Source organism: Suncus etruscus, chromosome 13 (assembly GCF_024139225.1).
Source record: "Suncus etruscus isolate mSunEtr1 chromosome 13, mSunEtr1.pri.cur, whole genome shotgun sequence".
Classification (NCBI taxonomy): Eukaryota; Metazoa; Chordata; class Mammalia; order Eulipotyphla; family Soricidae; genus Suncus; species Suncus etruscus.
The window spans coordinates 72383166-72409593 of record NC_064860.1 but is presented as its reverse complement, the minus strand read 5'-3'; the positions used below and the strand labels follow the sequence as shown (position 1 = coordinate 72409593).

General features: G+C 34.3%; 1 protein-coding gene across 2 annotated transcripts in view; it reads right to left on the bottom strand.

The window, feature by feature from the left end:
* The window catches only part of CADM2 (cell adhesion molecule 2), a 1096781-nt gene that overhangs the window by 18053 nt on the left and 1052300 nt on the right, over positions 1 to 26428 (bottom strand). The gene's annotated exons all lie outside the window — the stretch shown is intronic.

Here is a 26428-nt window from a genome sequence, read left to right as displayed (position 1 = left end):
TTAGTGATGTGGAACATTTTTTCATGTGTCTTTTGGCCATGTGTATTTCTTCTTTGTCAAAGTGTCTGTTCATTTCTTCTCCCCATTTTTTGATGGGGTTAGATGTTTTTTTCTTGTAAAGTTCTGTCAGTGCCTTGTATATTTTGGAGATTAGCCCCTTATCTGATGGGTATTGGGTGAATAGTTTCTCCCACTCAGTGGGTGGCTCTTGTATCCTGGGCACTATTTCCTTTGAGGTGCAGAAGCTTCTCAGCTTAATATATTCCCATCTGTTAATCTCTGCTTTCACTTGCTTGGAGAGTGCAGTTTCCTCCTTGAAGATGCCTGTAATGTCCTGTAGTGTTTTGCCTATGTGCTGTTCTATATATCTTATGGTTTTGGGGCTGATATCGAGGTCTTTAATCCATTTGGATTTTACCTTTGTACATGATGTTAGCTGGGGGTCTAAGTTTAATTTTTTGCAAGTGGCTATCCAAGTGTGCCAACACCACTTGTTGAAGAGGCTTTCCCTGCTCCATTTAGGATTTCCTGCTCCTTTATCAAAAATTAGGTGGTTGTATCTCTGGGGAACATTTTCTGAGTATTCAAGCCTATTCCACTGATCTGAGGACCTATCCTTATTCCAATACCATGCTGTTTTGATAACTGTTGCTTCGTAGTACAGTTTAAAGTTGGGGAAAGTAATTCCTCCCATATTCTTTTTCCCAATGATTGCTTTAGCTATTCGAGGGTGTTTATTGTTCCAAATGAATTTCAAAAGTGTCTGATCCACTTCTTTGAAGAATGTCATGGGTATCTTTAAAGGGATGGCATTAAATCTGTATAATGCCTTGGGGAGTATTGACATTTTGATGATGTTAATCCTGCCAATCCATGAGCAGGGTATGCGTTTCCATTTCCGTGTGTCCTCTCTTATTTCTTGGAGCAGAGTTTTATAGTTTTCTTTGTATAGGTCCTTCACATATTTAGTCAAGTTGATTCCAAGATACTTGAGTTTGTGTGGCACTATTGTGAATGGGGTTGTTTTCTTAATGTCCATTTCATCCTTATTACTATTGGTATATAGAAAGGCCATTGATTTTTGTGTGTTAATTTTGTAGCCTGCCACCTTGCTATATGAGTCTATTGTTTCTAGAAGCTTTTTGATAGAGTCTTTAGGGTTTTCTAAGTAGAGTATCATGTCATCTGCAAACAGTGAGAGCTTGACTTCTTCCTTTCCTATCTGGATTCCCTTGATATCCTTTTCTTGCCTAATCGCTATAGCAAGTACTTCCAGTGCTATGTTGAATAGGAGTGGTGAGAGAGGACAGCCTTGTCTTGTGCCAGAATTTAGAGGGAAGGCTTTTACTTTTTCTCCATTGAGGATAATATTTGCCACTGGCTTGTGGTAGATGGCCTTCACTATATTGAGAAAGGTTCCCTCCATTCCCATCTTGCTGAGAGTTTTGATCAAGAATGGGTGTTGGACCTTATCAAATGCTTTCTCTGCATCTATTGATATGATCATGTGGTTTTTATTTTTCTTGTTATTGATGTTGTGTATTATGTTGATAGATTTATGGATGTTAAACCAGCCTTGCATTCCTGGGATGAAACCTACTTGATCGTAGTGGATGATCTTCTTAACGAGGCATTGAATCCTATTTGCCAGGATTTTGTTGAAGATCTTTGCATCTGCATTCATCAGTGATATTGGTCTGTAATTTTCTTTTTTGGTAGCGTCTCTGTCTGGTTTAGGTATCAAGGTGATGTTGGCTTCATAAAAGCTATTTGGAAGTGTTTCTGTTTGTTCAATTTCATGAAAGAGTCTTGACAAGATTGGCAGTAGTTCCTCTTGGAAAGTTTGATAGAATTCATTAGTGATCCATCTGGACCTGGGCTTTTGTTTTTCGGCAGACATTTGAATACTGTTTTAATTTCATCAATGGTGATGGGGGTGTTTAGATATGCTACATCCTCTTCCTTCAACCGTGGAAGATTATAAGAGTCCAAGAATTTATCCATTTCCTCCAGGTTCTCATTTTTAGTGGCGTAGAGTTTTTCAAAGTAGTTTCTGATTACCCTTTGAATCTCTGTCATATCAGTAGTGATCTCTCTTTTTTCATTCCTGATACGAGTTATCAAGTTTCTCTCTCTCTCTTTCTTTGTTAGGTTTGCCAGTGGTCTATCAATCTTGTTTATTTTTTCAAAGAACCAACTTCTGCTTTTGTTGATTATTCGGATTGTTTTTTGAGTTTCCACTTCGTTGATTTCTGCTCTCAGCTTTGTTATTTCCTTCTGTCTTCCTATTCTTGGGTCCTTTTGTTGAGCATTTTCTAGTTCTATTAGCTGTGTCATTAAGCTACTCAGGTAAGCTCCTTCTTCCTTCCTGATGTGTGCTTGCAAAGCTATAAATTTTCCTCTCAGTACTTCTTTTGCTGTGTCCCATAAGTTCTGAGAGTTTGTGTCTTGATTGTCATTTGTTTCCAGGAACCTTTTTATTTCCTCCTTGATTTCATCTCGGACCCACTGGTTATTGAGCATGAGGCTGTTTAACTTCCAGGTGTTAAAGTGTTTCTTCTGAGTCCCTTTGGAGTTCACAAATAATTTCAGAGCCTTGTGGTCAGCGAAGGTAGTCTGCAAAATGTCTATCCTCTTGATCTTATGGAGGTATGTTTTATGTGCTAGCATGTGTCTATCCTGGAGAATGTCCCATGTACATTGGAGAAGAATGTGTATCCAGGTTTCTGGGGATGGAGTGTCCTATATATATCCACTAGGCCTCTTTCTTCCATTTCTCTCCTCAGGTCTAGTATATTCTTGTTGGGTTTCAGTCTGGTTGACCTGTCCAGTGTTGACAAAGCCGTGTTAAGGTCCCCCACAATTATTGTGTTGTTGTTGATATTATTTTTCAGATTTGTCAACAGTTGTATTAAATATTTTGCTGGCCCCTCATTTGGTGCATATATGTTTAGGAGAGTGAATTCTTCCTGCTCTACGTACCCCTTGATTAATATAAAATGTCCGTCTTTGTCCCTTACAACCTTCCTGAGTATAAAGTTTGCATTATCTGATATTAGTATGGCCACTCCAGCTTTTTTATGGGTGTTGTTTGCTTGGATAATTTTTCTCCAGCCTTTTATTTTGAGTCTATGTTTGTTCTGACTATTCAGGTGCGTTATTTGTAGGCAGCAGAAGGTTGGATTGAGTTTTTTGATCCATTTAGCCACTCTGTGTCTCTTAACTGGTGCATTTAGTCCATTGACGTTGAGAGAAAGAATTGTCCTGGGATTTAACGCCATCTTTATTTCAAAATTTGGTGTGTCTTTTGGGTAGTCTTGTCTTAGATTAGGTCTTTCAGTTTTTCTCTTAAGACTGGTTTAGTGTCTGTGAAGTTTCTGAGCTGTTTTTTGTCTGTGAAACCATGTATTCTTCCATCAAACCGGAAAGTGAGTTTTGCTGGGTATAGTATTCTGGGTGAAGCATTCATTTCATTCAGTCTTGTCACAATATCCCACCACTGCTTTCTGGCATTGAGTGTTTCTGGTGACAGGTCTGCTGTAAATCTCAGGGAAGCTTGCTTGAACGTGATTTCCCCTGTTGATCTTGCTGTTTTCAGGATTCTGTCTCTGTCTGTGGGATTTGTCATTGTGACTAGGATGTGTCTTGGGGTGGTTTTTCTGGGGTCTCTTTTGGTTGGTACTCTTCGGGCATGCAGGATTTGATCACATATATTCTTTAGCTCTGGAAGTTTCTCTTTAATGATGTTCTTGACCATTGATTCTTCCTGGAAATTTTCTTCCTGGGTCTCTGGGACTCCAATGATTCTTAAGTTGTTTCTGTTGATCTTATCATAGACTTCTATTTTCGTCTGTTCCCATTCTTTGACTAATTTTTCCATTGTCTGCTCATTTGCTTTAAGTTTTTTGTCCAATCTCTCCTGCTGTATGGAATTGTTATGTATCTCATCTTCCACAGCACCAAGTCTATTCTCAGCTTCTGATACCCTGTCCCAGAGCTTATCCATTTTGTCATTCACTTCGTTTACTGACTTTTTCAGTCCTGTTAGTTGACATGTTATTTCAGTTTGGAGTTTTGTGATTTCTGCCTTCATATTTTCTTGGTTCTTATTAGTGTTCTGTTCAACTCGATCCATGGTTTCTTGGAGTCTGTTGAGCATCTTCCATATTGCTAGTCTAAAGTCCTTATCTGAGAGGTTGATTAGTTGTTCAGTCATTATCTGGTCCTCAGAATTGTCATCTTCATTCTCTATGTCTGATGCTGGCCTGCGTTGTTTCCCCATTGTCACACTTGTATTGTGGGTTTTTCTACGTGTTGTGGTGGTATTCATTGTCTATATGATGTAGGCAGCACACTCCTCTGGCTCCTTCCTTTCTGGATGGGCTGACTTGCCTCTAAGGGAGGGGAGTCCTCCGTGGATGAAGCCTCACACTGGGTCAAATCTTAGGCCCGAGCATGCAACAGAGAAGACAGTCCAGAGAGAAATGTTTGCTTCTGTGATATAGCGCCGTTCTTAGTGTGATTTTTCCTTCTTGTTCCAATGGAGTTCTTTCCTTAGAAAGAGTGCACGGCCGCGTAGCGAAGCGGAGCGGCCGTGCTCCTCTGGAGCCTCTTTTTGCCCCACTCGCAAGAGTTTCACGCAAGAGGACAGTAGACAGACATAGACAGGTCACACTCACAGTCTTTCACAGTTGAGCCCCACTGGGCCGGTGTACTTTCGCGGATTTTCCCCGCCTGGTGTCACACACAGGGAGCCGGCTTTTGCAAAGCTTAGCCGGTTTTTATGCTCTGAAGTCCCTCCCTGAAAATGGCGTCTGGGCGAGCGAGGTTTCTGGAGCCTCTCCTTGCCCCACTCGCAAGAGTTTCACGCAAGAGGACAGTAGACAGACATAGACAGGTCACACTCACAGTCTTTCACAGTTGAGCCCCCTGTAGTAGATATTCTTTAGCCACTCATCTGTTGTCAGGCATCTAGGTTGTTTCCAGATTTGGGCTATTGAAAATAGCCTTGTAATCTTTTTTATAAATCTTTCTCTCTATTGCTTAATTTTCATTCTTAATGGTTTCACTCCCACTTACCTAGAAACAAATGTATTATGAACAATTTTTTGAATTATGTAATACATACATTTTAAATAAAGTAATTTAATTTTAAAAAGTGAAGTGTACACTCTAAAGGGCTCAGAACTCTCTAAGATCAAATAATAGATATATAATTATAAATTTGCAGTTTTAAATTCCAAAGTAATGTTACTGTTAATATTGTTGAATTATATATTTTACTTGTGAATAAACTGTATTTAATATTATAATTAAATGTTTATATAAATGTTAAAAATTTAATTCCAACACCATTATGTCAAATGAAACTGTAGACCTTATATATTCAAAAACTATTAATTCAAGGCCATCATTTAATTAAAAATTGTAAATTTTAAAATTGTGAGATTGACAAAAATTTTAAATTAAAAGATAATAAAATAAACTGTCCTGAAAGCTATCTAAATGCTATCTTCAGACTCTCAAAACATTTTCTACAAATCAGTTTCAATTCAGAAAAAAATTACAATTTAAATAATATGATGAACTTTCTAAATAAGCCAGGTAAAAACAAATTAAGAGATATCTTTACTAAATAAGGAATAGGATCAATAGTCAAAATTCTTGAAATTATATTTAGAAAAATAAGTGTAAAGTTAGGATTCTAAAATTTTTGTCCCCATGATTTTTCTTTTTATTACTATTATTTTTATTTAAACACCTTGTGATTGTAGTTGGGTTTCAGTCATATAAGATTACAACCCCCCATCACCAGTGTAACATTCCCATCACCAATGTCCCAAATATCCCTCCTCCCCTCCCTGCCCCCACCTGTACTCTAGACAGGCTTTCCATTTCCCTCATGTTTTCTCATTGCTGGATAGTATGCAATGTAGTTTTTCTCTAACTAAACTCATCACTCTTTGTGGTGAGGTTCATGAGGTGGGCTGTAATGCCCAGCCCTCCTCTCTTTTGTCTCTGAATATTGTTGGAGAAATGTCTTTCATTTTTCTTAAAACCCATAGATGAGTGAGACTACTCTGTGTCTTTCTATCTCTCTGACTTATTTCTCTCAGCATAATAGATTCCATGTACATCCATGTATAGGAAATTTTCATGACTACATCTCTTCTGACAGCTGCATAATATTCCATTGTGTATATGTACCACAGTTTCTTTAGCCATTCATCTGTTGAAGGGCATCTTGGTTGTTTCCAGAGTCTTGCTATGGTAAATAGTGGTGAAATAAATATAGGTGTAAGGAAGGGGTTTTTGTATTGTACTTTTGTGTTCCTAGGGTATATTCCTAAGAGTGGTATAGCTGGATCGTATGGGAGCTCAATTTCCAGTTTTTGGAGGAATCTCCATATCGCTCTCCAGAAAGTTTGAACTAGTCTGCATTCCCACCAGCAGTGGGTAAGAGTTCTTTTCTCACCGCATCCCGTCAACACTGCTTGTTCCATTCTTTGTGATGTGTGCCAATCTCTGTGGTGTGAGGTGGTAACTTATAGTTGTTTTGATTTGCATCTCCCTGATGATTAGTGATGTGGAGTATTTTTCATGTGCCTTTTGGCCATTAGTATTTCTTCTTTATCAAAGTGTCTGTCCATTTCTTCTCCCCACTTTTTGATGGAATTAGATGTTTTTTTCTTGTAGAGTTCTGTCAGTGCCCTGTATATTTTGGAAATTAGCCCGTATATGAGGGGTGTTGAGTGAATACTTTCTCCCAATCAGTGATATCTTTATCTTGCCTGATAAGCTATAGCAAGGACTTCCAGTGCTATGTTGAATAGGAGTGGTGAGAGAGGACAGCCTGGCCTTGTGCCAGAATTAAGAGGGAAGGCTTTTTGTTTTTCTCCATTGAGGATAATATTTGCTACTGGCTTGTGGTAGATAGCCTTAACTATATGGAGAAATGTTCCTTTCATTCCCATCTTGCTGAGAGTTTTGATCAAGAATGGTTGTTGGACCTTATCAAATGCTTTCTCTGCGTCTATTGATATGGTCATGTGATTTTTATTTTTATTTTTGTTGATGTTGTTTATTATGTTGATAGATTTATGGATGTTAAACCATCCTTGCATTCCTGGGATGAAACCTACTTGATCATAATGAATGATTTTCTTATGAGGCATTGAATCCTATTTGCCAGGACTTTTTTTAAATTTTTATTGTGACCAAAGTGCATTACAAATCTTTCACCGCATCATTTATGGTACACAGTGGCAATGAATGAGGGGCATTCCCACCACAAGTGCTGTCCTCCCTCTGCCCCTGTTCCCAGTATGCATCCCATATCTCCCTCCTCTACCCCCCAGTATGCTAGTGCAAGTGGTCTCCACTTTACAGCTTGTTGTAGATTGTGCATCTATTCCACCGTCATTGGAGATAAAAAGGATAAGAAAAGGGGGAGAAAAAATTGGTGACAACTAACAAAAAAAGAAAGAAGAAAGAGAAAATAAGAAAAGAAAAATGGAAGAAAAAAGAAAAAAATTGGACCTGGTAAATAAAAATAAAAATAAATCTCTAAATAATAACCACAAGAATGAAAAAGAAAGAGAAAAGTTGAAGAAAAAAGAGAAGAAAAATAAAGTAAAAAACTAACAAATCAAAACAAAACAAGAAAAAGTATGGGTGCTGGAGTGGTAGGGTTTGGCGTTCTCCCACTTTTTTTTTTTTTTTTTTTTTTTTTGCATAGGCACAGTAAGCATTGGGGAAGAAAGGGAATTCCTGTGGCCTAAGAGATTTATTTGCCAGGATTTTGTTGAGGAGCTTTGCATTTGTGTTCATCAGGGATATTGGTATGTAATTTTCTTCTTTCTTTCTTTCTTTCTTTCTTTCTTTCTTTCTTTCTTTCTTTCTTTCTTTCTTTCTTTCTTTCTTTCTTTCTTTCTTTCTTTCTTTCTTTCTTTCTTTCTCTCTCTCTCTTTCTCTTTCTTTCTTTCTTTCTTTCTTTCTTTCTTTCTTTCTTTCTTTCTTTCTTTCTTTCTTTCTTTCTTTCTTTCTTTCTTTCTTTCTCTTTCTTTCTTTCTTTCTTTCTTTCTTTCTTTCTTTCTTTCTTTCTTTCTTTCTTTCTTTCTTTCTTTCTTTCTTTCTTTCTTTCTTTCTTTCTTTCTTTCTTTCTTTCTTTCTTCTTTCTTTCTCTCTCACTCTCTCGCTCTCTCTCTCAGTCGCTTGCTTTCTTGCTTTCTTCTTTCCTTTCTCTTTCTTTTAATAGGAATCTCCCTAGTGGTGCTTTGTGTGTCTGGGATTACACCCTGTGATACTTGAGCTTGTTGATAAGGTGATCAATGAACTAAATAGTTTTGAGGAGGAAATGCAAATTTTGATAAAAGCATATTCTCCAACCTCATTTGAGTTTATGTTACCATTTCCATTAGAATTTTTAAATATTTTATAGACAACATTGTGATTTATAAAGACTTCATGGTTAGATTTCAGACGTACAATGTATCAACCAATTCCACCACCAGTTGGTCAACCCCCATCCCTCCACCAATGTTCCCAGAGTTTATCTTATGGCATCACCACTGTCCCTAGCTTGCCAGCATAACAGGCCCATTTTAAGTTTTGATTGTTAAAGTTTAGATCTATGATTTCATTGTTGTTGACTTTGGCTTGAATATTAATTATGTCCTTTTTTAATACAACCAATGTACCTGAAACCACTTGGCTCTTGTCAACCATCATTTCGTATTTGTGTTTCTCCTTCTCTCCTCAATGTCTTACCCTCTCCATTCTATGCCATGGGGCCAAGGGTATTATTGAAACTCCCCTTTAGACCATTCTATTCTTCATGCAGTTACAGAATTTCTTAAGAAATTTCTGTGGACCTAAGTATGGCCCTTCCCAACTCATAGATTGAAGTCCTAACCTTCATTGTAACATTTTCCTAGGTAGTCTAAACTTAGTATAAATGGTGTCCTGATGGTGGAGTTTCTCCTATGACAGTGATCAGCAACCTTTTTTTCAACTCTTGCTGAAACAACGATTAAAATTTATTTTGAGAGCCACATTTTTTTTGTTTTTGTTTTTGTTTGTTTGTTTTTGGCAGTGCTCAGGAGTTACTCCTGGCTCTATGCTCAGAAATTGCTCCTGGCAGGCTCAGGAGACCATATGGGATGCTGGGATTCAAACTACTGACCTTCTGCATGAAAGGCAAATGCCTTACTTCCATGCTATCTCTCCGGGGCCCCAAGAGCCACATTTTTAAAACTGAAAATACATAGGATGGTACACTGTTTTTAGTTTCAATAAGTTTTTATTGAGAATATTCTGCATGCAAATATCCACAAGGTTCAGGAGGATACAAATAACACAACTAATAAAACAAAAACTTTAGAACTATATTATTTATAGATAATGTTAAATTCCATAAAATTTGCCTTACAATGTAGAGAAAATTACATCCTGACAATGACTGACAAAGTTACAAACACTAATGTGAACATTGGCCTTAAATTTCCTTGGAAAGTTTGAGTAAGTCAGGTTTGTATGTTGTTGTTTTTAATTTTAGGCACGATTCTAGGTTATCATCGATGAGATGATTTCTCAATTTACTCTTGATAAGACTCATGCTTGAAAATGATTGTTCGCATAAATACGTAGACACGAACAAAAAACGAACAGCAAACATTAGTTTTTTTTAGTTGATTATATGAGTCAGAAATACTATTCCAGGTGTTAAAAATCAACATATCTTCCTTCTCCAGGTCTTTCAAAGCAGACCACTTGTGCTGTGAACTAAGTTCACATTTGTATTTCTCCAATCTTTCTAAATTAGCAAAAGTCATTCAAATTTTGAGCTCCACAGTTCTTTGTTTTTTAAATCCAGAAATTGCAGTTCAAAGTTGATATTAAAGGAAGAAAAATTTAATTCTGTTACAGTGGCCTTCAGAGGTTTTTAACAAAGGCCAACATCGCTTTGCTGTTTCTGAAATCTATAAACCTCTTGAGAAAAGTTTCCCTTATATTTAAAAGTGCTGTTTTAAAATAGGTCATTTAAATATCAGAATTATTTTCTTGGCGATGTTTCAATAGACCTGGAAGGTGAATCAAAGTTTCTTTGACAAAATTTGAGCAAAAACAGATCATTTGTTTTTAAACGAAATAACTTCTAAAATTGAAAAAAATGTGTTTCCTTTCCCCTGTAGTTTATGATTATGCTGATTTAGATGTGAAGTAACATCCACCATGAAATACAGTTTTAGAATCCACTGATTGTTTGTTAATTCTGAATAGTGAACAGCCTTCTTGAGGAAATATGCTTTGTTTTCTGATAATAAGGAAGCAAAACGTTTCAAAACGTTTCCTCTTGATAACCAAAATGTGCTGAAAATTTGAAACCCTACAATATGAAGATGAAACAGGTAAAAGAGAAAAACCTTTTTAACAATCTTTAAAAGCAAGAACAGTGTTCCCCAAAAAAGTACGTAGTGATTTCACTGAAAGGAAAAAAATCTATTGACACTTTAGTGTGCGTTGCAAGCAACCAAACTAAAATACACAAAAAAACAAAAAGGCACTTTGTTAAAGGCATATGATATAATATCATAAAGGAATTATAATAGTGTCTGAAACATTTTAAAAATAATTTTTAAGCATATTTGTTACAAAATTATTCATACTTGCGTTTCAATCATAGAATGTACACCACCCTTCACCAGTGCACTTTCCCCACCGCCATGTACAGATGATGCACTGTGCATGGCTCATTGTTTTTGTGTAGTCACAAGAAACAGAAGTTGCACGCCGTACATTGTATCCACTCATTGTATGATAAACTGGATTCAGAAAAACTCCCTGCTGAACTAAACTCTGTGACAAATGACACAATAAAGATAATTTGTGAAATTCACAATTGTGATCAAATCCAGGATATTCACCACCCTGGGAGAGTATGGATGCCCACTACTAGCATCTTCTTCATGAAGAAGTGAAGTGGCTGTTCTGAGGATGGGTGCTCTTCTCGCCTTGTTGGCAAGAGGGAAGAAGTAATGCAGTTCCTGTGAGAGCAGAACTCTGACTTTGTTCAGCCTCAGTTGGAAAAGGAATGGATAGCTAAGCTTGTGTATTTGGCAGACATTGTTCATTTTCTCTATGAACTTAATATTTCTCTGCAGAAGAGTTTCACAAGTAGTTTTTACAGTGAGACATAAGATGGATGTGTTAAAAAAAGAATCTGATTCTGGAATAGCTGTGTCTGAGGAGATATTGAAATGTTTCCACTCTTGCAAAAACTTTCTGATTGGCACTTGTATTATGCAGAAAGCCATAATCAATATGAAAAACAGCATGTAAGGGCATTAACTCACAACTTTAATCTTGAGTACTCTGAACATGAGAATCCACAGAAAAGAAAACTTTGGTTAAGAATCCCTTCATGGAAGATGCCCATTCTTGTGCAAAATAAAATATCTGATTTAAGATCACTCCAGGCACTGTATTTCTAAACGCCACCCAACCTGGTCTGAAGAAGCAGGGTAGCAGGAAAGAAATAATAAGCCAAGCTAGCCAGGAAAAGATGATCATGGAGTAATGGCCTTTTACCTTGTACTCTCTGCCTCGAGCTCAAAAAGCTAGAACACCTCTTTCTTTATTAAAACCAATTCCCAATATCAGGAGGCTTCAGGTCAAGAGAGAGAGACAAAAGTACATATTCAGTGGGCTTTTACATATCAAAGGAAGAGGTTTAAGAAAGGTTGACGTTGGGGGAACACCTTTGTTTAGGGTTGATACTGGTTATCATCTTACACTCTTGGAGCCCACCGCAGGGGCTGCACACAGGGTGCGCACCTACAGAGGCTAGGAGCAGAGTCCTGACTCCTGAAGCAGCCGCCCCACACACAGAAGAGCCAAATTAAAAGTGTAAAGAGCCACATGTGGCTTGTTGCCAACCACTGTCCTATGAGATTAATAACTTTCTAAGTTTATACAGATTTAGTTTTCTCTGTCTTTCTCCCCTCCATATTATCCTCTTCCACTGCACTTGAAAAATCACATTGAAGGAGGTGTTGCACTCTTCACAAATCAGGATAATTTGAAAATACTAATATAGTCACCCAAACTTCAGTACAGTGAAAACTTCCCATTTATAAAGTGTTGTTACGGCTTAGCTAAACTGACCAATCGAAAAGAAATAGTGTGATTTTCTCTTATGTTGATTTTTTTCTATGTTAACATGTAAACATAGGAGACAAATTTGTGAAAATCAGGATAATTCACATTTCCTCCTAATCAATAATCTGTATACAAATAATATTACTAATATTATCATAGTTTCCTTAAATAAATTTTCTTTAATTAACATTTGTGTAGAATTATATCCTATAGTGAGCTATCACCTTAGCCTCTGCTCTAGTCACAAGCCAATATTCCATCATGACTAAGATATAATAATGATTGACAAAAAACAACAATAAGATGATCTCAGACTGGGAATAAAAACTATTCTTTGCTATGTATGTAGATTAAAAATAAAATCAGCAGAATGAAACAAAAATCAGTGAACATTTTTCAAGTAGAGATACTATGTTTACAAAATCCAGAATATATAAGTTGTTTATAACAAATATTTTGTTTGTTTAATTTTAGGGCCATACCCAGCAGCAAGCATGACTTACTTTTGGCTCTATGCTCTGAGATCATTCTTGGCAAGTTCTTTGGACCTCATAGGATGCCAGTGATGGAACTAGGGTTGGCTGTGTGCAAGGCAATTAACCTCCCTGCTGTACTGAGTTTATACCAGATCTTAAGCCATTTATTGCAATATGTTTGACTCAAACATGTCTCCTAAGCTTTTCATCTTTATAATTTGAATAATATTTTGTAGGATTGTCAAAAACTAAATGTACACCATGCATTAAAAGCCCAAGAGAGTGTCTAAAACAAAATGAGCATTGTGTAAATGTTAGTAATACAGAGAAAAATGACAGAAAGAATAAATGCAGAGCAGGACAATATAAAGGTTTCCTTTTCAACTTTTGAAAAGATTCTTTTGTGACTTTTACTCATTGTAGTAATAGTACATTATTTAAGCATCTGAATATTTGAAAATTGAAGGGGATATTAAGAAGGAAGATTTACATAACAAAAATGGTTAAATAAATATAGGGGAAGTTTATAGATAAGGAACAAAATGAAATAAAATATGGGATAATTGTGTAACTTCCTTCATTGAAAATAATTTACTTTATTCAGGGGCCGGGAGGTGGCGCTGGAGGTAAGGTGCCTGCCTTACCTGCGCTAGCCTAGGAGACGGACCGCGGTTCGATCCCCCGGCGTCCCATATGGTCCCCCAAGCCAGGAGCGACTTCTGAGCGCATATAGCCAGGAGTAACCCCTGAGCGTCACCGGGTGTGGCCCAAAAACCCAAAAAAAAAAAAAAAAAAAAAAAGAAAATAATTTACTTTATTCAATGAATGTAAAGTTTTGACTCAGGAAATCATACCTATTGTTAATATAGTTTTATAACTACAAGACTGCTTGCCCAGGCAAGTTTTAGGAATAATTTTTGAGAATTTTAAAAAAAATGTTATGAATCTGGATATATTATATGATTCCTAATTTTAGAACAAAACATTATTTACTTAGCTTTTGTTTAGGGGTCATACCCAGCTGTGTTCTGGATTTATTTGGCTCTGAACTAGGGGTCACTCGTGGAGAATCTCAGGGACCCAGTGATGCAACAGGGATCAAACCCAACACGTACATGAGCATGCCTTACCCTTTGTACTGTTGCTCTGTCCTCAAGAACAACTACTAATTGAGATAATTTCTAGTGTTCTATCTATGCACAGTTTGTTCTCCCTTCAAGTCTATATACATACATGTCATATCTCCTCACTTTAGTGCTATATCAGCCACAGGTGATGCTTGCTTTGTGTTCACCAACAATAGTGATGAGTATCTCTTTAAAAACAAACTTTTGTATTTTTTCATTCCAGATTGCAGGGGAGGGGATGAGAACCACACCTAATGGTTCTCAGGAATTCCTCCTGGCTCTGTGATCAGGGATGACTCCTGGTGATTTTCACACACTGTATTCAACACCAGGTATCAGTCAAGGTCATCTGCTTCAGCTGTGTGTTAGTAAGTATCTTAAACCTCTATTCCAGGGGTCTCAAACTTGCGGCCCAGGGGCCTCAAACAGCCCTCCATACAACATTTTGTGGCCCTACCCTAGAGGAATCTTTTTTGTTTTGTTTTGTTTTAGTTGTTTGGGTTACACCCCCCAATGTTCAAGGCTTACTACTGACTTTGCACTCAAGGATCACCCCGACTTTGCCTCCTGCGGCCTGCAGGTAAATTGAGTTTGAGACCCCTGCGTATTCTAACTTGCTAGACATCAGCCGTATATAGATAGGAATTAAATAACTTGCTTAGTTTTTATTTATTTTTGTTTGTTTGTTTTGGTAGCACTCAGGGGTTACTCCTGGCACTGCACTCCCGAATTGCTCCTAGAGGGCTCCGGGAACCAAATGGGAGGCCGAAGATTTGCTGCAAGCAAGGCAAATGCTTTCTACTCGCTGTGCTATATAGCTTTGCCCCCAACTTGCTTTTTTTTTTTCTCTTCTTCAAAACATGTATATATGCTTAAGAATAAAGCCTGTGTTTCTGAAAATTAAATGAATAAATTTACTGGGTTTTTTTTGTTGTTGTTCTTTGTTCATTTTGTTTTTGCTCCAGAGTAAACAAAGCTTAGCCCATCAAAAGGAATGTGGTTGGGGCTCACAGTAAATCTTGAATAGAGGTTGGGTCCTCTGTATGTAGAGCTATTCCCTGATCTATTTTTAAACTGACTACCAGACAGAAAGAACATGGATCTTTAGATAAAATTTGCTGCACTAAGCAATGGATCGCTATTCTTTAATGATATTGAATAATTTATGTAAATACAATAATACATTTCTATGTAAATATTTTAGAAATTAGTGCTAGGTAAAATGACTCAGTTCTCTTTATATTTAATGCTTTGGTTAATTTGATTCTATTATTTTATTTGATTTTTTTTCTATGTACTTAAAAGTCTACTTTCCCCCATTTAAATAGACTAATGCTTTAGAAAAAGGCTCACTCTGATAAAACATTAGAAATAGTTATACATAATTTATGGAGAAATAATATACTGACCTCTGGTATTAGCAAAGTCCCTGGGGAGAAATGCAACACTATATTTACTAAATGGTCATCTATAATATTCTAATTTTATGCACAATTACTTCTTCTGAGAATAATACATAAAAGCAATGTTTAAAGGACAAAAGCATGTAAACATATTTTGCTTTTCATGTTTACAATGATTTACACATACTTTTAGCTATACATAATATATATAGGGTATATAAATCTATGAGTTTTAAATTAAAGCTACATTATAACACAGGTTTGCAATAATGAGTTTTTCAAAATCTCAGCAAGCACAAAACTTAATATTTTTTATTTAAAGTATATTCATTGTAAAATAAATTTGTTTTCTTACTATGCTAATAAACAAATGCCACCATGTTTCTATCTGTCAAAACACATAGACCTTTCTATAATTATATGTTTTCAGAATAGTAATACAACGTTTGCTTTGCTATTTTACACATTATCCCATCAAGAATAGTTAAGCTTAGAAAAATAATCTGTTTATAAGATTTCAGTAAGTGAAGTGACTGGTAGAGTTTGTATATGAATATTACACACTTTATACTGCCTCATTGTCAAGATATGCTCATCTTTATTAATAACTTAGAAGTTTCTTTGTGATATAACAATTGGCCTTATATTTAATAAATAATAAGCTGATGGTTGTATTGTATTTGTATGTATGTGTGTGTTTGTATACTTAAAGATGTGGATGTAGCTCTGCAGTATTGCACTTGCTATAGTTGAAGTTTGCTATAGATAGAGTTAAAGTTTAGCATTTGCTAAAGTTAAAGTTCTCCTGATTTAATTTTCAACGTGGATAACGTATGTGTATATATGATATATGATAAATTTATATATATGTACTCACAAGACCTGATAAATACCTCTTCTGATTTGACAACAAATGTTTTAGTGGAAAACTCCAAAAAATAAAAATGTGTTCTTACTTTTGAATAAAATAGATACAAGCAAAATTTTCTTATTTTCATTTTTCATCCTTTCTGATTAACTCAGAGTACTATTTCCTTGACTAGTTCAGATTATGACTTTTTTTTTAGATCTGAAGGAATAGCATAGTAGTGTCACTCTTTGTATTTTGGGGTTCATCAAAACTGGTACCCCTCACTTAACTATGGCATCTGAAAGAGGAGAGACATACAAAAAGGAATTGTCTGTATATTAACAAGAGGAAGGTGAACAAATAAATGTTTTTTTAAAGTTTTCTATGCAGTAAAATGACACCCAGCTATGAATCCAAAACAAAAGTGTTCCCCTATCATCCTCTTTCCTGTAAATTCCTGTAAAAGCCCACCTGAATAGGTTCATTTATCTGTCTATTGATCTTCTCCCTCCAGCTATTGGAAATTGGCTTAATAAAGAAAGAGGAGTTCTGGCTTTTGACTCAGGCAGAGACCGTAAGCAAAAAGCCACTGACTCCAGGATCATCCTTTCCTGACTGGCTTGGTTTATGAATCCTTTGCTGCTACCTTGCTTCTCCAGACCCATCTGCATGGGGATTAGTGATATGGTTCATGGGGTGATCTCATAAACCATGGAATTTTATTTAACACTATGCAGTAAAATAGAGAGCAAAATATGTTTTAGTTAACCATGAGAGGATTTGTTGTATGGGACAAAATTATCTAGTATATACCCAATTTTCTACATTAAGATCAAGGAAGAGCTAAAATAGCATTACATTCATAATTCTTAGACCCAATTAATCCTTTTGATTTGTTCTTCTTCTTATTTAATGATTTTATATCTATAAACAAAAATATATGTCTAATCTACCATCTGCAAGAATTAAAGTTAATGTAAATTTATATTGAGCCTGCATATGCCATATCTAAAAGATGCTCTCTAATTGGTATGTGAAGAATTTTATAAGGTTAGAGATAGTAAAGTTATAATTTATGGCCATATTTTTTCCCAAAAGTTATAGTCAAATTCATTCTATAGTGACAAATGTATTTTACTTTAATCAGTTTAAGCTATTTTTTGTTTTACTATTGAGTCATATCTTCATAACTTGAAACAGTTCTACTTTCAATGTCAACAATACCTAAACCTTCTCACATCATTGATTTCAGTATACACACATAAAATAAATAAATGAGAACAACCATTAGGAAAGAAGACAAATGACTAATACTTGACATTGCCATATGTCAGTTTTGGCAGTGTACTCTGTACAAATGTAAAAGATAAATTAAAGTGTGTTTTTAAGCAGAGCTAAATAAATTGCATGCATGAATTCTGCAGTAGACTAGAATTCTATATTTAAATGCTTTTATATTTACACTGAAGTTTAAAAAGACAGATGACTCAATAATAATTAACTTGAGTAAGCTTTCATACCAAACACTATTAGGAAAGATCTATTTTCAAAATAAATAAATATTCATAAATAAATAAAATAAATATCTAATAGCAATAACATAATGCTTAATAATCTAATGTTTTTATGATTTTTGCCACATATGTAAGGAACTTCAAGGGAAAGATCATTTAAAATCATTGGAAGATATTTCCTTTAGATTATATTCAATTTTCTAATGAACCAATGAATTTGAAACACAGTTCCATTAATATTAAGATTATTTGACCATTCTGAAACATTATAAACAAGTTACCTTGACATGTAAAATGTATTGTTAATCAACTTGAAGTATATTATTTTAATTCATTTGTGATAGCTATAGTATTTAAATTAACTGTGCTCATATGTTTTCAAAACCACTGTTTTGAACAGTTTTTAGTTATAATGGTGTATATAGTCTCAAAAATAGCATAACATACTCTCTTTTATACATTATTTTGGAAAAACCATCACATATCATGAGAAAGGTTTGTGTATGTTTTAAATTAAAAATCTTCAGCCAAGTGAGTTCTTACATTATTATTTTCCACTTGTTAAATATTGTTTAAATAAAAAGTAAACTAGAGAGTATATGAGAGTAGAGCTGTTAGAACTTATGCATATTATGTGTCCAAACCAGGTAAGTTTTCAGCACCACATGGTCCTCTGAGTAGAACATTGCCTGGGTGGCCAGGTGACCCAAGCATAACCAGGGTAAGGCAGGTAATCTCTGGCATCACAGATTTTGAAAATATCTTGTCCTCAGATCCTTTTATTGAATCATTGTTCTGGATAGTGAAGAATCACTAGAGGGCCTCCTTAGCACTTTAGGGGATACCACTTACACACAAAAATCTTATTATGTATCTAGTGTTACTAGTGTATCTAGTGTTTCTAAGTTACTAGTAACTAGTGTTTCTAAGATTCTTTATCTAAAACTATATACATGATACTGGAAAATTGAAGTATTTTCTAAACCTGAAAATATCTAAGTTAAACACCTGCTACACAAAAATATAAGGAGTCTAACATTTAAGGTGTAATAACTATGGCATACAGTAATATTTATTAAATGGGTTAATATATAATTTTATTAAATTTAATCAGTTATTGTGTTACTATATTCATAAATCAATTTTATATGTCATTCTTTATATACTAAATTTAGCTATATGTAAGTATATGTATAATAAATACATATATAAAATTATCTTATTATTATTTTTTGGATATCAAATATATCTCCAATCCCATTAACTTCAAAATCAAATAGTACCTAATTGTTCTAAGTTGAACTGGAATTTTTTTTTTCTAGGGTAATGGAATTGGGTTTGCTAAGACTATATTAAAAGTAAGGAGATTTCTGAATCTAAATGTTCACTTGAGCAACTTTTTCAGGTTTCTGAGGGATTCCCTTTATGATATTCTCTAGTCTCTCTTTTCTGTATTCTCTTCTAAGACCATTTCATGAGAATATTGTAAGAGAAGAAATTAAAAAATGATCAAGTAATACTGAATGGTCTTTACTACTTGCCACATAACTTTTCTTACTTTCTTTTCTTTTTTTAACAGAATGGTCAAAGCTATACACGACGACTAGATTTTTAAAGTTCACAAATGAATCTATTTATATCCAAAGTGTATTCCCTGAGCCCCACTTAGAGTGACCCTGCTAATGATATAGGAGTTAGCTCTGAGCATAGATCTGTGGCTCCAAATATATATATATATATATATACATATATTATTGCTACATAATAAAATATATAAGGTTATTAATACTATAGTGATTATATAGCTACATATAGTTGTATATAATCATATTTCATAAAAAGCTACCAGTAAATAATGACTAAATTGTAATATAGGATTCTAATATATAATTATAACTATTTATATATAAATATATTTTATATAGTTCAATAGTAAACTTTAATCTTAAACACTCTATTTTAAAATTAAGTCATGTGTTACTAGCCTTTGATCTAATAAGTGGTTTTATTTACTCAATTGAAGTAAAATAAATTGTAGGTATTAAATTTAGTAGTTTCTTCTTCTAACCTGAATTGAGAAAAATATTTCAGAACTGAGGAAAATACTTTGAAATCCAGGGTATTTAAGTCTTGATGATCAAGCTTTATATGTATAGTGCCTTTATAAATCACTATTTCCTCACCATTCTCATAAATGTAATGATTATAAAATTAATATATAATTTCATCACTGACTGTAACAAAAGTAGTTCTGAGTATGCTTATGACTCTAAATATATTCCACTTTAAAAAAATGTGGGAGGTTCGGGAGGGGGTGGCACAGCAGTGGGGTGTTTGCCTTGTACGCGGCTGACCTAGGACACAATTCAATCCCACCCCTGGCATCCCATATGGTTCCCCAAGCCAGGATCGATTTCTAAGCCCATAGCCAGGTGTAACCCTTGAGCATCATCGGCTGTGGCCCAAAAACCGAAAGAAAAAAGAAAAAAAGAAAAAGAAAATTGTGGAAAAGAGTTTATATAAAAGACATCTTGCTTAAAGTTTTCAATTTAGGCATACATGAAATTTGCATGTATTATGAATTATTATAATGTACCTTTTTACATAAGAAATAAGTATGCAAAATGCTTTAAGCCCATAACAAGTCTTTTAGAAAAAATTGTCCTACATATTAATAAATGGCAGATATACCTATAGGATAATTCTGTTTTACAAATTAATATGAAGTATGATTATATGTAAATATTGACCGAGACTGCTGTTAAAATTCACTGGGACTCAATTACTTTTATGATAAAATATAATTATTAATTTTACTATTTTACACAGCATTTTGAATCCAGTCATACAAATGAAAAATTTTTATTGAAATCTCTGAGATATATTCATAAAGATCTTATATTTATAAAGATCATAAGAGGATAAAGATCAGCATTAATAAAAAGCTCTATGTTTGATTCAATATGTTTGATTCAATATGTTAAAAGCATTCTTCACAGGTTTGATCCCTTGAGAAGTGGTAGGAGTAATTTGCCACACACAGAGGTAGTAATAGTAGTTCCTGAGTATCAGGAAGTGTGCACCCTTAATAAAAACCAAGAAAGTGGGGACTGAAGAGGAGGCATAAAGCAGTAAAGCAGCTGCCTTGCACGCACTAACCTAAGACAGACAGTGGTTCGATCCCCCGAAGTCTCATATGGCCCCCCAAGCCAGGAGCTATTTCTGAGCACATAGCCAGGAGTAACCCCTGAGATCTCGGAGTGTGACCCAAAAAACAAATGAAAACAAACCAAACCAAACAACAACAACAAAAACAAACAATAAAGTATATAAATTAATCTAATTCTAAATTTATAAAACTTGTGGTCATAAAATTATATTTCTAAAACCATTTTGAAGTGGTGTGTGCATTATGGAAGAAGTTCTATTTTCCTTATGCATAAATTAAAATCAGCTCTTTCTCCTTTGTCTTTATTTACTATATGTTTCCTTCACCTTCAGAAGTTTTAAGACTTCTGGTCACCAGAATTTGAGATTTTTTTTTTCATAAAAAACTATTTTCTGTAATACAAGTGGGTGTTTTATAATTTATCTCCATTCTGAAATGATCATTTTTGAAGAGAAAGCCAGATTTCAGAGGTCATGGACTTATACACAAAACTACCACAGTCATTTCTAGTGTACATAATAAATGATTCCTGATTATTTACAACTTTATTTGTTTCATTTGGCTAAAAATCATGTAAACCTATGACTTCCTCTATCTTTGGGTTTATTTAGTTTTCTAAGGTATTTCACAATTTTTAGGCAAACACTAAATACTGGATCATTAAAGGTTATGGTCAAGGAATAGACAGATGAAGATATACATAGTGAAACTCTGGGAGAATATTTAAAATTAAGTTTGAGAACGATCACTCACCTGGAATTTGATGAAGACTTTCTCATAAAGACATGACCAGCATATTTGCAATTATTGAGTTTCTATGTTTTACAATGCTATTAATAATGGTTCTTATGCACAAAATTTCAACACCATAACCATCACCACTGTTCCCCACTCTACTACAGAGCTCAGCATCCCTTCATCCTAACCTTCTCTTCCAAACTCAATAACAGTACAAATCAGTTATTCCATTATGCTCAGTATGATCACAAGTTAACTCCATTTCTTGCTTTCCTTCCTTCTCTAGATGAGAGTTAGGATGGACTGAAGATTATGAGTTTCTAGTCATACTTTGCTCTTTTTGATTACTGGTCCCCATTTAGATCTATCAAAGAGGCATCCTACAATTTTAGCAAAGGAACAGAATATGCTTCTAAAGCTCTTACAAATTAGGAAACTACAGAATTTAAGAAGCGTTTTGTTCAAAAAAAAAAAGAAGCATTTTATCAAGATCAGGCAGTATATGTATAATGTATAATATCTAACATTAAAATAACAATATAATATATATTATATATGTCTAACTATATAGATATAACATATAACTAGATATAATACAGTTAAATATTTAAATAAAATATTTCAATTTTAGTCATAAGTGAAGTGTTGCTTAGTTTTCTTCTTTCACTTTTCAACTCTATTTAAAAAATCACCTATTTCTGTACATTCTTTCCTAGGTTGTGCCATTCAACTATTCAAATTGTCCTCCAAGTTAACACATCAAGAAAATAATAAGAACTAAGTTTTATATGCAAGGTCATACTGAAGGACCAATATCTCCAAAAAGGAAATGCAACTTACTGCCTCTTTATTTTGCTCATTTGTTTGTTTTTAATTTACTTACAAAAAGCATGTTAAATATTAGGCTAAAACATTTAAATACTGAAACTTTGCATTCTGTTACATTTACTATTGTTTTAAAACAAATGTTTTCAATGTTTTATTTTTATTTTCAGGGGAGAGTTGAAACATATTCCCTCATATTACACATCATGCAATCGAGTTTCCAATATTTTAACCTGCAGAGTTCAACATATCTGGAGTGCAATGGATATACCTCACTCGTTGTCAATTAAGTATTTTAAATGTTTCTTTACCAGAAAAAAATAAGAACTTATCTTTTTTTGAGGGGGTTCAATAAAAAATTAAATAAATCAGAATCTCAAAGAAAATATCTTAGAATCAGAGACTTCTATTGAATTTATTCAATTGTGAAAGAGGGGTCCACAACATTTAACTTTTATTTCATTGAGCCTTGATTTACACTTTGTTAAATGCTGTCTTTACTGATCAAAAGAAATACTTTGAAAGTGAAATGAGATTTATATGGAAAGTTTGTAGCATTGTGCACAACACAGAGTTGATAGCCAATATGGGATTTTTTATATAACTGATAGTTTTCAAGGTCGACACTAATTTGAGATAATAATAATGTTGTTAATAGAAACAGAACGTGACTCAACATAATATCAATTAAGATAGAAGATAACCACAAAATAGTTACTCTACTCTTTTCCATTTTGACCTAAGGTGAAAAAGGTAAATTGCTAATAAAATAATTTTATATTTCTTAATTAGCATTTTAATTAGAATGAAATATCTTGTGCAGGTTTAATGGGATAACAGTAATAACCATTAACAATTTTGATCAGGTAATAATATTTCTAAAGGCATTTCAAAATGCACAGATAATTTAATTAACATTGCCTATTGATTATATCATCATATATTAATGAAATTCTATTATTTTTTATTTTCAAAAAGTCACTTTATAGCTTTTATTGTCTCAATTATAGTTTTCATTGGAAAACAATCATAGAACGTCAGAGGATGCCATATCTTTAGAAATACTTTTAGAAGACCATGTACTGATCTTTAAAATGTATTTTTCTGACTTTGATAATAAAATATTGTAATAATTACCCAAATTCACAAATGTTAATACAAGGTGTAACTTTAGGTTGGAATCTTAATTTTTATCTCTGTAACTGCTGTGCTATAGCGATGTCCTCTGCCTACTTAATATAAGCATGCTAATTATAATGCTTTCATGGCGATTTTAACTTTGTTCAGATTTGCTTAGTCTGACTGGTATTGTGTAAAATATTGCATAATTAGAAATAGTACAGAGTTAGTGTGGATGCCTAGCAAGCGCCTGATTCAGGGTGCGATTCCTAGAAGCATATTCCGCAGAGTTCTACTTTGTGTAGTCAAAGGGATGCCCAACGCCCTGCAGGTCCACATATTTATTTGTATTTGTTTTGTTTCTTCATTGCAAAATAAGATATATGCAGTGTGCATAAGAATTCGTTCATAAGTTTTGTTTTTACTAGAGTCAGACCCTCCAATGGTCTGAGGGACAGTGAACTGGCCCCCTGTTTAAAAAGTTTGAGGACCCTATAGCCTAAGCATCACTGCATTCCTGGATTCTGGCACAGAAATACCTATCCGTTTGGGTGAGGTTAATCATTAGTGCTACTTGGCCTTCTGAACATCATATAGCAATACTCTCTAAAGTATTTTATAAAACATTTAGGATTTGCTCATTTAGTATCAACTAAAGTATATTATTCAGTATTTTCTGTACTTGACAATTTATAGAAATAGACTATGTATTACTATCCTATTTATAATCCAAATAAAAATATAGAGAGTAGAAATGTAAGTGTATTTAACATCAATATACCTTTGTTATTATTTTCTTGATTATACTCTGTAATATATCTGTAATTTTTAAGAGAGACCACACTCGACAGTGCACAGGGGTTACTCCTGACTCTGTGTTCAGAAATTGCTCCAAACAGGTTCGGCAGACCATATGGACTCCTGGGGATCAAACCTGGGTTGGCTGTATGTAAATCAAATGCCCTACCCTCTGTGCCATCCTTCTGGCCCCAGAGATATCAGTAATTTATAATGTTCTTTATTAACTTACCACACATTTGGGGGGGTATTTAGAATAAGAAAAGTGACCCAAAACATGTCTACATGTTCTAGATTGATCAGGAGCCCTTTTCTTCTCTTACAAAGGTGAATAGAGCTATTGCTCTATATTACTTCTTTGAAATACAAAATAATTTGTAGCAATACTCTAGGCAATGATAGATGTAAATTCTTCCCAGAGGGTCAAGACTACATCAGTTTGCAACTGACAAACTCATTTCCTCACTCCTCTTGAGACACTAATAAGGCCTTGAATCAAAGGTCCAGTGTAATTACCAAGTGTATTTCAGATTAAATAAATGTGATAAAAGCTTCCATCTGGCTGTTGATCAAACATGTGGGGAGATGCTGATTTCCAGTGACATATTGCAATATGTCTATTCTAACATTCCCTGATGCCTTCTTGTAAATTACTTACATTGGGCATTACTTGACTTAAGCAGACAGAAATATTACTCACTTCTTAAGTGCTACCTTATGGGAGTCTCTGAGACATACTCTAATCTTAAACTTGTTAAGAAAGACATTAAGAAATAAAGAAGTCATGTTTATTTTACTAAATGACTATTGTACTCAAACTATTTGAAGAAGAAAAACTCAATTTCATGGCACCAGAAACTTATTTGTGATGGCACAGAACTATACTGAAATAGATTATTTTTTGGAAATGATATACATATCAATGCTTGATTATATTACAGAATGCATAAGTTTTGATAAATCAGTCAACCTTGGATAATTACTTTATTTAGTAAGCAAACATAACTAAGCTATCTACTGTTAAAAATATTCACAGATATTGCATCAATCTCTATATCACAAAATATATTTGAAAAATGTGAAAGTATACTCTTAAAACATATACAGTATTCTAAACCAATATTTTTTATTGTTGTTATTGTTGTTGTTTTTTGGGGGGGACCCACACTGGGTGACCTTTAAAGATTACTCCTGGCTATGTGCTTAGAAATCCCTTCTGGCTTGGGGGGCCATATGGGATGCCTCGGGCTTGAACCTTTCTCTGTCCTAGGTCAGCTGCATTCAGGGCAAACGCCCTACTGCTATGTCACCACTACGGCCCCTAAAACAATGTTTTCTAAATAAAAATATTAAAAGCAAATTAAAAACTAACATTGAATTCTTAATAAGGATTAGTAGTCAGCAATAATCAAAGGATGAAAGAGAGATTATTGGTGTTGGGGAGAAGCATAACTATTTAAACAGACTACAATTCTTTTAAAAGTCAGAAGGAAAAGTCTTGGACTCATGATTTATAATTATGGACTTACAGAAAAATTCTAGTTCCAAATTTTTATTAGTGGGTGTTTTCCTATGCATTAAAGATGATATCATGTATACCAATACTGCCCAATTGGTTGCAATGAAATGTCTCTAAATGTTGCCACACGTTTGTTAGTGGTGATCAAAAACCAGATATTTAGCTAAATTTATTGAAGAGATAAATGAAGAATGATTCAGAAGAAAAATAATGATCAAGGTCTTTAAAAATGGATGAAATATAGATATATTTACTGATTTGTTTATTTCTATATATTTTGGACTTTTGTGTTGTTTTACGTGTGTGTGTGTGTGTGTGTGTGTGTGTGTGTGTGTGTGTGTTGAGCCACACTCGGTGATGCTCAGGGGTTACTCCTGGTTATGAGCTCAGAAATAGCTCCTGGCTTGCAGGATTATATGGGACACCGTGGATGGAACCTAGGCCCATTCTGGGTGGGCTGTGCAAGGCAAACACCCTAATGCTGCACCAGCACTTCAGCCGCTATTGTTTCCTTTTATAAAAACTACATCCAGTAGGGCTCAAGTGCTCCTCTGAATGCTGCTAGGAGTCATTGTGTTGGTACTCAAGAGTCTATATATTGACAAGTACCAAACCTGGACATCTCTCCCATATGAAAAACAAGTGAAGAGTTATTTGAGGTAGTTCCCAGGTAAGATGATGCATATCTTATTAAAATTGTAGTTTAAAAAAATCTTAAATTTCACATAAAT